This window comes from Lissotriton vulgaris, unplaced genomic scaffold (genome assembly GCF_964263255.1).
Source record: "Lissotriton vulgaris unplaced genomic scaffold, aLisVul1.2 SCAFFOLD_477, whole genome shotgun sequence".
Taxonomy (NCBI): Eukaryota; Metazoa; Chordata; class Amphibia; order Caudata; family Salamandridae; genus Lissotriton; species Lissotriton vulgaris.
In genome coordinates this window covers 1223500-1235917 of record NW_028243643.1, presented here as the reverse complement: position 1 = coordinate 1235917, position 12418 = coordinate 1223500, and positions in this window count along the sequence as shown.

Here is a 12418-nt window from a genome sequence, read left to right as displayed (position 1 = left end):
TACGTCATGCTTCAGAAATGTGGAAAATGGTCCGTTTTCAAATGTTTTATTTTTGAACGTCAGTTCACATTTGTAGGTGGATCATCAGTGTTAGAGCTAAAATTAGCATGTTTAAAGTGATTTTCATGCTTCCAGGGGCCCTAAACACAAGATTTATGGAATGGTTAAAAGTGCATGAAAATGGCCAATTTACTCACTCTGAGTTCTCAAAAAGGGTTTCTTCACCCCGGGAAGTTAATTAAATACCATTTGGAGGCATTTAATGTTCGAGCAAAAACGGCTGATTTTCGACAAAAGAGATAACACCCCCCCATTACGTCATGCTTCAGAAATGTGGAAAATGGTCCGTTTTCAAATGTTTTATTTTTGAACGTCAGTTCACATTTGTAGGTGGATCATCAGTGTTAGAGCTAAAATTAGCATGTTTAAAGTGATTTTCATGCTTCCAGGGGCTCGGGAAGTGAATTAAATACTATTTGGAGGCATTTAATGTTCAAGCAAAAACAGCTGATTTTTGACAAAAGAGATAACACCCCCCATTACGTCATGCTTCAGAAATGTGGAAAATGGTCAGTTTTCAAATGTTTTATTTTTGAACGTCAGTTCACATTTGTAGGTGGATCATCAGTGTTAGAGCTAAAATTAGCATGTTTAAAGTGATTTTCATGCTTCCAGGGGATCGGGAAGTGAATTAAATACTATTTGGAGGCATTTAATGTTCAATCAAAAACAGCTGATTTTTGACAAAAGAGATAACACCCCCCCATTATGTCATGCTTCAGAAATGTGGAAAATGGTCCGTTTTCAAATGTTTTATTTTTGAACCTCAGTTCACATTTGTAGGTGGATCATCAGTGTTAGAGCTAAAATTAGCATGTTTAAAGTGATTTCCATGCTTCCAGGGGCCCTAAACACAAGATTTATGGAATGGTTAAAAGTGCATGAAAATGGCCAATTTACTCACTCTGAGTTCTCAAAAAGGGTTTCTTCACCCCGGGAAGTTAATTAAATACCATTTGGAGGCATTTAATGTTCGAGCAAAAACGGCTGATTTTCGACAAAAGAGATAACACCCCCCCATTACGTCATGCTTCAGAAATGTGGAAAATGGTCCGTTTTCAAATGTTTTATTTTTGAACGTCAGTTCACATTTGTAGGTGGATCATCAGTGTTAGAGCTAAAATTAGCATGTTTAAAGTGATTTTCATGCTTCCAGGGGCCCTAAACATAAGATTTATGGAATGGTTAAAAGTGCATGAAAATGGCCAATTTACTCACTCTGAGTTCTCAAAAAGGGTTTCTTCACCCCGGGAAGTTAATTAAATACCATTTGGAGGCATTTAATGTTCGAGCAAAAACGGCTGATTTTCGACAAAAGAGATAACACCCCCCCATTACGTAATGCTTCAGAAATGTGGAAAATGGTCCGTTTTCAAATGTTTTATTTTTGAATGTCAGTTCACATTTGTAAGTGGATCATCAGTGTTAGAGCTAAAATTAGCATGTTTAAAGTGATTTCATGCTTCCAGGGGCTCGGGATGTGAATTAAATACTATTTGGAGGCATTTAATGTTCAAGCAAAAACAGCTGATTTTTGACAAAAGAGATAACACCCCCCCATTACGTCATGCTTCAGAAATGTGGAAAATGGTCCGTTTTCAAATGTTTTATTTTTGAACGTCAGTTCACATTTGTAGCTGGATCATCAGTGTTAGAGCTAAAATTAGCATGTTTAAAGTGATTTTCATGCTTCCAGGGGCTCGGGAAGTGAATTAAATACTATTTGGAGGCATTTAATGTTCAATCAAAAACATCTGATTTTTGACAAAAGAGATAACACCCCCCCATTACGTCATGCTTCAGAAATGTGGAAAATGGTCAGTTTTCAAATGTTTTATTTTTGAACGTCAGTTCACATTTGTAGGTGGATCATCAGTGTTAGAGCTAAAATTAGCATGTTTAAAGTGATTTTCATGCTTCCAGGGGCCCTAAACACAAGATTTATGGAATGGTTAAAAGTGCATGAAAATGGCCAATTTTCTCACTCTGAGTTCTCAAAAAGGGTTTCTTCACCCCGGGAAGTTAATTAAATACCATTTGGAGGCATTTAATGTTCAAGCAAAAACGGCTGATTTTCGACAAAAGAGAACACCCCCCATTACGTCATGCTTCAGAAATGTAGAAAATGGTCCGTTTTCAAATGTTTTATTTTTGAACGTCAGTTCACATTTGTAGGTGGATCATCAGTGTTAGATCTAAAATTAGCATGTTTAAAGTGATTTTCATGCTTCCAGGGGCTCGGGAAGTGAATTAAATACTATTTGGAGGCATTTAATGTTCAAGCAAAAACAGCTGATTTTTGACAAAAGAGATAACACCCCCCCATTACGTCATGCTTCAGAAATGTGGAAAATGGTCCGTTTTCAAATGTTTTATTTTTGAACGTCAGTTCACATTTGTAGGTGGATCATCAGTGTTAGAGCTAAAATTAGCATGTTTAAAGTGATTTTCATGTTTCCAGGGGCCCTAGATACAAGATTTATGGAATGGTTGAAAGTGCATGAAAATGGCCAATTTACTCACTCTGAGTTCTCAAAAAGGGTTTCTTCACCCCGGGAAGTTAATTAAATACCATTTGGAGGCATTTAATGTTCGAGCAAAAACGGCTGATTTTCGACAAAAGAGATAACACCCCCCCATTACGTCATGCTTCAGAAATGTGGAAAATGGTCCGTTTTCAAATGTTTTATTTTTGAACGTCAGTTCACATTTGTAGGTGGATCATCAGTGTTAGAGCTAAAATTAGCATGTTTAAAGTGATTTTATGCTTCCAGGGGCTCGGGATGTGAATTAAATACTATTTGGAGGCATTTAATGTTCGAGCAAAAACGGCTGATTTTCGACAAAAGAGATAACACCCCCCCCATTACGTCATGCTTCAGAAATGTGGAAAATGGTCCGTTTTCAAATGTTTTATTTTTGAACGTCAGTTCACATTTGTAGGTGGATCATCAGTGTTAGAGCTAAAATTAGCATGTTTAAAGTGATTTTCATGCTTCCAGGGGCCCTAAACATAAGATTTATGGAATGGTTAAAAGTGCATGAAAATGGCCAATTTACTCACTCTGAGTTCTCAAAAAGGGTTTCTTCACCCCGGGAAGTTAATTAAATACCATTTGGAGGCATTTAATGTTCGAGCAAAAACGGCTGATTTTCGACAAAAGAGATAACACCCCCCCATTACGTAATGCTTCAGAAATGTGGAAAATGGTCCGTTTTCAAATGTTTTATTTTTGAATGTCAGTTCACATTTGTAAGTGGATCATCAGTGTTAGAGCTAAAATTAGCATGTTTAAAGTGATTTCATGCTTCCAGGGGCTCGGGATGTGAATTAAATACTATTTGGAGGCATTTAATGTTCAAGCAAAAACAGCTGATTTTTGACAAAAGAGATAACACCCCCCCATTACGTCATGCTTCAGAAATGTGGAAAATGGTCCGTTTTCAAATGTTTTATTTTTGAACGTCAGTTCACATTTGTAGCTGGATCATCAGTGTTAGAGCTAAAATTAGCATGTTTAAAGTGATTTTCATGCTTCCAGTGGCTCGGGAAGTGAATTAAATACTATTTGGAGGCATTTAATGTTCAATCAAAAACATCTGATTTTTGACAAAAGAGATAACACCCCCCCATTACGTCATGCTTCAGAAATGTGGAAAATGGTCAGTTTTCAAATGTTTTATTTTTGAACGTCAGTTCACATTTGTAGGTGGATCATCAGTGTTAGAGCTAAAATTAGCATGTTTAAAGTGATTTTCATGCTTCCAGGGGCCCTAAACACAAGATTTATGGAATGGTTAAAAGTGCATGAAAATGGCCAATTTTCTCACTCTGAGGTCTCAAAAAGGGTTTCTTCACCCCGGGAAGTTAATTAAATACCATTTGGAGGCATTTAATGTTCGAGCAAAAACGGCTGATTTTCGACAAAAGAGAACACCCCCCATTACGTCATGCTTCAGAAATGTGGAAAATGGTCCGTTTTCAAATGTTTTATTTTTGAACGTCAGTTCACATTTGTAGGTGGATCATCAGTGTTAGAGCTAAAATTAGCATGTTTAAAGTGATTTTCATATTTCCAGGGGCCCTAGATACAAGATTTATGGAATGGTTAAAAGTGCATGAAAATGGCCAATTTACTCACTCTGAGTTCTCAAAAAGGGTTTCTTCACCCCGGGAAGTTAATTAAATACCATTTGGAGGCATTTAATGTTCGAGCAAAAACGGCTGATTTTCGACAAAAGAGATAACACCCCCCCATTACGTCATGCTTCAGAAATGTGGAAAATGGTCCGTTTTCAAATGTTTTATTTTTGAACGTCAGTTCACATTTGTAGGTGGATCATCAGTGTTAGAGCTAAAATTAGCATGTTTAAAGTGATTTTATGCTTCCAGGGGCTCGGGATGTGAATTAAATACTATTTGGAGGCATTTAATGTTCGAGCAAAAACGGCTGATTTTCGACAAAAGAGATAACACCCCCCCCATTACGTCATGCTTCAGAAATGTGGAAAATGGTCCGTTTTCAAATGTTTTATTTTTGAACGTCAGTTCACATTTGTAGGTGGATCATCAGTGTTAGAGCTAAAATTAGCATGTTTAAAGTGATTTTCATGCTTCCAGGGGCCCTAAACATAAGATTTATGGAATGGTTAAAAGTGCATGAAAATGGCCAATTTACTCACTCTGAGTTCTCAAAAAGGGTTTCTTCACCCCGGGAAGTTAATTAAATACCATTTGGAGGCATTTAATGTTCGAGCAAAAACGGCTGATTTTCGACAAAAGAGATAACACCCCCCCATTACGTAATGCTTCAGAAATGTGGAAAATGGTCCGTTTTCAAATGTTTTATTTTTGAATGTCAGTTCACATTTGTAAGTGGATCATCAGTGTTAGAGCTAAAATTAGCATGTTTAAAGTGATTTCATGCTTCCAGGGGCTCGGGATGTGAATTAAATACTATTTGGAGGCATTTAATGTTCAAGCAAAAACAGCTGATTTTTGACAAAAGAGATAACACCCCCCCATTACGTCATGCTTCAGAAATGTGGAAAATGGTCCGTTTTCAAATGTTTTATTTTTGAACGTCAGTTCACATTTGTAGCTGGATCATCAGTGTTAGAGCTAAAATTAGCATGTTTAAAGTGATTTTCATGCTTCCAGGGGCTCGGGAAGTGAATTAAATACTATTTGGAGGCATTTAATGTTCAATCAAAAACATCTGATTTTTGACAAAAGAGATAACACCCCCCCATTACGTCATGCTTCAGAAATGTGGAAAATGGTCAGTTTTCAAATGTTTTATTTTTGAACGTCAGTTCACATTTGTAGGTGGATCATCAGTGTTAGAGCTAAAATTAGCATGTTTAAAGTGATTTTCATGCTTCCAGGGGCCCTAAACACAAGATTTATGGAATGGTTAAAAGTGCATGAAAATGGCCAATTTTCTCACTCTGAGGTCTCAAAAAGGGTTTCTTCACCCCGGGAAGTTAATTAAATACCATTTGGAGGCATTTAATGTTCGAGCAAAAACGGCTGATTTTCGACAAAAGAGAACACCCCCCATTACGTCATGCTTCAGAAATGTGGAAAATGGTCCGTTTTCAAATGTTTTATTTTTGAACGTCAGTTCACATTTGTAGGTGGATCATCAGTGTTAGAGCTAAAATTAGCATGTTTAAAGTGATTTTCATGTTTCCAGGGGCCCTAGATACAAGATTTATGGAATGGTTAAAAGTGCATGAAAATGGCCAATTTACTCACTCTGAGTTCTCAAAAAGGGTTTCTTCACCCTGGGAAGTTAATTAAATACCATTTGGAGGCATTTAATGTTCGAGCAAAAACGGCTGATTTTCGACAAAAGAGATAACACCCCCCCATTACGTCATGCTTCAGAAATGTGGAAAATGGTCCGTTTTCAAATGTTTTATTTTTGAACGTCAGTTCACATTTGTAGGTGGATCATCAGTGTTAGAGCTAAAATTAGCATGTTTAAAGTGATTTTATGCTTCCAGGGGCTCGGGATGTGAATTAAATACTATTTGGAGGCATTTAATGTTCAAGCAAAAACAGCTGATTTTTGACAAAAGAGATAACACCCCCCCATTACGTCATGCTTCAGAAATGTGGAAAATGGTCCGTTTTCAAATGTTTTATTTTTGAACGTCAGTTCACATTTGTAGGTGGATCATCAGTGTTAGAGCTAAAATTAGCATGTTTAAAGTGATTTTCATGCTTCCAGGGGCCCTAAACATAAGATTTATGGAATGGTTAAAAGTGCATGAAAATGGCCAATTTACTCACTCTGAGTTCTCAAAAAGGGTTTCTTCACCCCGGGAAGTTAATTAAATACCATTTGGAGGCATTTAATGTTCGAGCAAAAACGGCTGATTTTCGACAAAAGAGATAACACCCCCCCATTACGTCATGCTTCAGAAATGTGGAAAATGGTCCGTTTTCAAATGTTTTATTTTTGAACGTCAGTTCACATTTGTAGGTGGATCATCAGTGTTAGAGCTAAAATTAGCATGTTTAAAGTGATTTTCATGCTTCCAGGGGCCCTAAACATAAGATTTATGGAATGGTTAAAAGTGCATGAAAATGGCCAATTTACTCACTCTGAGTTCTCAAAAAGGGTTTCTTCACCCCGGGAAGTTAATTAAATACCATTTGGAGGCATTTAATGTTCGAGCAAAAACGGCTGATTTTCGACAAAAGAGATAACACCCCCCCATTACGTCATGCTTCAGAAATGTGGAAAATGGTCCGTTTTCAAATGTTTTATTTTTGAACGTCAGTTCACATTTGTAGGTGGATCATCAGTGTTAGAGCTAAAATTAGCATGTTTAAAGTGATTTCATGCTTCCAGGGGCTCGGGAAGTGAATTAAATACTATTTGGAGGCATTTAATGTTCAATCAAAAACATCTGATTTTTGACAAAAGAGATAACACCCCCCCATTACGTCATGCTTCAGAAATGTGGAAAATGGTCAGTTTTCAAATGTTTTATTTTTGAACGTCAGTTCACATTTGTAGGTGGATCATCAGTGTTAGAGCTAAAATTAGCATGTTTAAAGTGATTTTCATGCTTCCAGGGGCCCTAAACACAAGATTTATGGAATGGTTAAAAGTGCATGAAAATGGCCAATTTTCTCACTCTGAGTTCTCAAAAAGGGTTTCTTCACCCCGGGAAGTTAATTAAATACCATTTGGAGGCATTTAATGTTCGAGCAAAAACGGCTGATTTTCGACAAAAGAGAACACCCCCCATTACGTCATGCTTCAGAAATGTAGAAAATGGTCCGTTTTCAAATGTTTTATTTTTGAACGTCAGTTCACATTTGTAGGTGGATCATCAGTGTTAGATCTAAAATTAGCATGTTTAAAGTGATTTTCATGCTTCCAGGGGCTCGGGAAGTGAATTAAATACTATTTGGAGGCATTTAATGTTCAAGCAAAAACAGCTGATTTTTGACAAAAGAGATAACACCCCCCCATTACGTCATGCTTCAGAAATGTGGAAAATGGTCCGTTTTCAAATGTTTTATTTTTGAACGTCAGTTCACATTTGTAGGTGGATCATCAGTGTTAGAGCTAAAATTAGCATGTTTAAAGTGATTTTCATGTTTCCAGGGGCCCTAGATACAAGATTTATGGAATGGTTAAAAGTGCATGAAAATGGCCAATTTACTCACTCTGAGTTCTCAAAAAGGGTTTCTTCACCCCGGGAAGTTAATTAAATACCATTTGGAGGCATTTAATGTTCGAGCAAAAACGGCTGATTTTCGACAAAAGAGATAACACCCCCCCATTACGTCATGCTTCAGAAATGTGGAAAATGGTCCGTTTTCAAATGTTTTATTTTTGAACGTCAGTTCACATTTGTAGGTGGATCATCAGTGTTAGAGCTAAAATTAGCATGTTTAAAGTGATTTTATGCTTCCAGGGGCTCGGGATGTGAATTAAATACTATTTGGAGGCATTTAATGTTCAAGCAAAAACAGCTGATTTTTGACAAAAGAGATAACACCCCCCCATTACGTCATGCTTCAGAAATGTGGAAAATGGTCCGTTTTCAAATGTTTTATTTTTGAACGTCAGTTCACATTTGTAGGTGGATCATCAGTGTTAGAGCTAAAATTAGCATGTTTAAAGTGATTTTCATGCTTCCAGGGGCCCTAAACACAAGATTTATGGAATGGTTAAAAGTGCATGAAAATGGCCAATTTACTCACTCTAAGTTCTCAAAAAGGGTTTCTTCACCCCGGGAAGTTAATTAAAAACCATTTGGAGGCATTTAATGTTCGAGCAAAAACGGCTGATTTTCGACAAAAGAGATAACACCCCCCCCATTACGTCATGCTTCAGAAATGTGGAAAATGGTCCGTTTTCAAATGTTTTATTTTTGAACGTCAGTTCACATTTGTAGGTGGATCATCAGTGTTAGAGCTAAAATTAGCATGTTTAAAGTGATTTTCATGCTTCCAGGGGCTCGGGAAGTGAATTAAATACTATTTGGAGGCATTTAATGTTCAAGCAAAAACAGCTGATTTTTGACAAAAGAGATAACACCCCCCCATTACGTCATGCTTCAGAAATGTGGAAAATGGTCCGTTTTCAAATGTTTTATTTTTGAACGTCAGTTCACATTTGTAGGTGGATCATCAGTGTTAGAGCTAAAATTAGCATGTTTAAAGTGATTTTCATGCTTCCAGGGGCCCTAAACACAAAATTTATGGAATGGTTAAAAGTGCATGAAAATGGCCAATTTACTCACTCTGAGTTCTCAAAAAGGGTTTCTTCACCCCGGGAAGTTAATTAAAAACCATTTGGAGGCATTTAATGTTCGAGCAAAAATGGCTGATTTTCGACAAAAGAGATAACACCCCCCCATTACGTCATGCTTCAGAAATGTGGAAAATGGTCCGTTTTCAAATGTTTTATTTTTGAACGTCAGTTCACATTTGTAGGTGGATCATCAGTGTTAGAGCTAAAATTAGCATGTTTAAAGTGATTTTCATGCTTCCAGGGGCTCTGGAAGTGAATTAAATACTATTTGGAGGCATTTAATGTTCAAGCAAAAACAGCTGATTTTTGACAAAAGAGATAACACCCCCCCATTAAGTCATGCTTCAGAAATGTCGAAAATGGTCCGTTTTCAAATGTTTTATTTTTGAACGTCAGTTCACATTTGTAGGTGGATCATCAGTGTTAGAGCTAAAATTAGCATGTTTAAAGTGATTTTCATGCTTCCAGGGGCCCTAAACACAAGATTTATGGAATGGTTAAAAGTGCATGAAAATGGCCAATTTACTCACTCTAAGTTCTCAAAAAGGGTTTCTTCACCCCGGGAAGTTAATTAAAAACCATTTGGAGGCATTTAATGTTCGAGCAAAAACGGCTGATTTTCGACAAAAGAGATAACACCCCCCCATTACGTCATGCTTCAGAAATGTGGAAAATGGTCCGTTTTCAAATGTTTTATTTTTGAACGTCAGTTCACATTTGTAGGTGGATCATCAGTGTTAGAGCTAAAATTAGCATGTTTAAAGTGATTTTCATGCTTCCAGGGGCTCGGGAAGTGAATTAAATACTATTTGGAGGCATTTAATGTTCAAGCAAAAACAGCTGATTTTTGACAAAAGAGATAACACCCCCCCATTACGTCATGCTTCAGAAATGTGGAAAATGGTCCGTTTTCAAATGTTTTATTTTTGAACGTCAGTTCACATTTGTAGGTGGATCATCAGTGTTAGAGCTAAAATTAGCATGTTTAAAGTGATTTTCATGCTTCCAGGGGCCCTAAACACAAAATTTATGGAATGGTTAAAAGTGCATGAAAATGGCCAATTTACTCACTCTGAGTTCTCAAAAAGGGTTTCTTCACCCCGGGAAGTTAATTAAAAACCATTTGGAGGCATTTAATGTTCGAGCAAAAACGGCTGATTTTCGACAAAAGAGATAACACCCCCCCATTACGTCATGCTTCAGAAATGTGGAAAATGGTCCGTTTTCAAATGTTTTATTTTTGAACGTCAGTTCACATTTGTAGGTGGATCATCAGTGTTAGAGCTAAAATTAGCATGTTTAAAGTGATTTTCATGCTTCCAGGGGCTCTGGAAGTGAATTAAATACTATTTGGAGGCATTTAATGTTCAAGAAAAAACAGCTGATTTTTGACAAAAGAGATAACACCCCCCCATTACGTCATGCTTCAGAAATGTGGAAAATGGTCCGTTTTCAAATGTTTTATTTTTGAAAGTCAGTTCACATTTGTAGGTGGATCATCAGTGTTAGAGCTAAAATTAGCATGTTTAAAGTGATTTTCATGCTTCCAGGGGCCCTAAACACAAGATTTATGGAATGGTTAAAAGTGCATGAAAATGGCCAATTTACTCACTCTGAGTTCTCAAAAAGGGTTTCTTCACCCCGGGAAATTAATTAAATACCATTTGGAGGCATTTAATGTTCGAGCAAAAACTGCTGATTTTCGACAAAAGAGATAACACCCCCCCATTACGTCATGCTTCAGAAATGTGGAAAATGGTCCGTTTTCAAATGTTTTATTTTTGAACGTCAGTTCACATTTGTAGGTGGATCATCAGTGTTAGAGCTAAAATTAGCATGTTTAAAGTGATTTTATGCTTCCAGGGGCTCGGGATGTGAATTAAATACTATTTGGAGGCATTTAATGTTCGAGCAAAAACGGCTGATTTTCGACAAAAGAGATAACACCCCCCCCATTACGTCATGCTTCAGAAATGTGGAAAATGGTCCGTTTTCAAATGTTTTATTTTTGAACGTCAGTTCACATTTGTAGGTGGATCATCAGTGTTAGAGCTAAAATTAGCATGTTTAAAGTGATTTTCATGCTTCCAGGGGCCCTAAACATAAGATTTATGGAATGGTTAAAAGTGCATGAAAATGGCCAATTTACTCACTCTGAGTTCTCAAAAAGGGTTTCTTCACCCCGGGAAGTTAATTAAATACCATTTGGAGGCATTTAATGTTCGAGCAAAAACGGCTGATTTTCGACAAAAGAGATAACACCCCCCCATTACGTAATGCTTCAGAAATGTGGAAAATGGTCCGTTTTCAAATGTTTTATTTTTGAATGTCAGTTCACATTTGTAAGTGGATCATCAGTGTTAGAGCTAAAATTAGCATGTTTAAAGTGATTTCATGCTTCCAGGGGCTCGGGATGTGAATTAAATACTATTTGGAGGCATTTAATGTTCAAGCAAAAACAGCTGATTTTTGACAAAAGAGATAACACCCCCCCATTACGTCATGCTTCAGAAATGTGGAAAATGGTCCGTTTTCAAATGTTTTATTTTTGAACGTCAGTTCACATTTGTAGCTGGATCATCAGTGTTAGAGCTAAAATTAGCATGTTTAAAGTGATTTTCATGCTTCCAGGGGCTCGGGAAGTGAATTAAATACTATTTGGAGGCATTTAATGTTCAATCAAAAACATCTGATTTTTGACAAAAGAGATAACACCCCCCCATTACGTCATGCTTCAGAAATGTGGAAAATGGTCAGTTTTCAAATGTTTTATTTTTGAACGTCAGTTCACATTTGTAGGTGGATCATCAGTGTTAGAGCTAAAATTAGCATGTTTAAAGTGATTTTCATGCTTCCAGGGGCCCTAAACACAAGATTTATGGAATGGTTAAAAGTGCATGAAAATGGCCAATTTTCTCACTCTGAGGTCTCAAAAAGGGTTTCTTCACCCCGGGAAGTTAATTAAATACCATTTGGAGGCATTTAATGTTCGAGCAAAAACGGCTGATTTTCGACAAAAGAGAACACCCCCCATTACGTCATGCTTCAGAAATGTGGAAAATGGTCCGTTTTCAAATGTTTTATTTTTGAACGTCAGTTCACATTTGTAGGTGGATCATCAGTGTTAGAGCTAAAATTAGCATGTTTAAAGTGATTTTCATGTTTCCAGGGGCCCTAGATACAAGATTTATGGAATGGTTAAAAGTGCATGAAAATGGCCAATTTACTCACTCTGAGTTCTCAAAAAGGGTTTCTTCACCCCGGGAAGTTAATTAAATACCATTTGGAGGCATTTAATGTTCGAGCAAAAACGGCTGATTTTCGACAAAAGAGATAACACCCCCCCATTACGTCATGCTTCAGAAATGTGGAAAATGGTCCGTTTTCAAATGTTTTATTTTTGAACGTCAGTTCACATTTGTAGGTGGATCATCAGTGTTAGAGCTAAAATTAGCATGTTTAAAGTGATTTTATGCTTCCAGGGGCTCGGGATGTGAATTAAATACTATTTGGAGGCATTTAATGTTCAAGCAAAAACAGCTGATTTTTGACAAAAGAGATAACACCCCCCC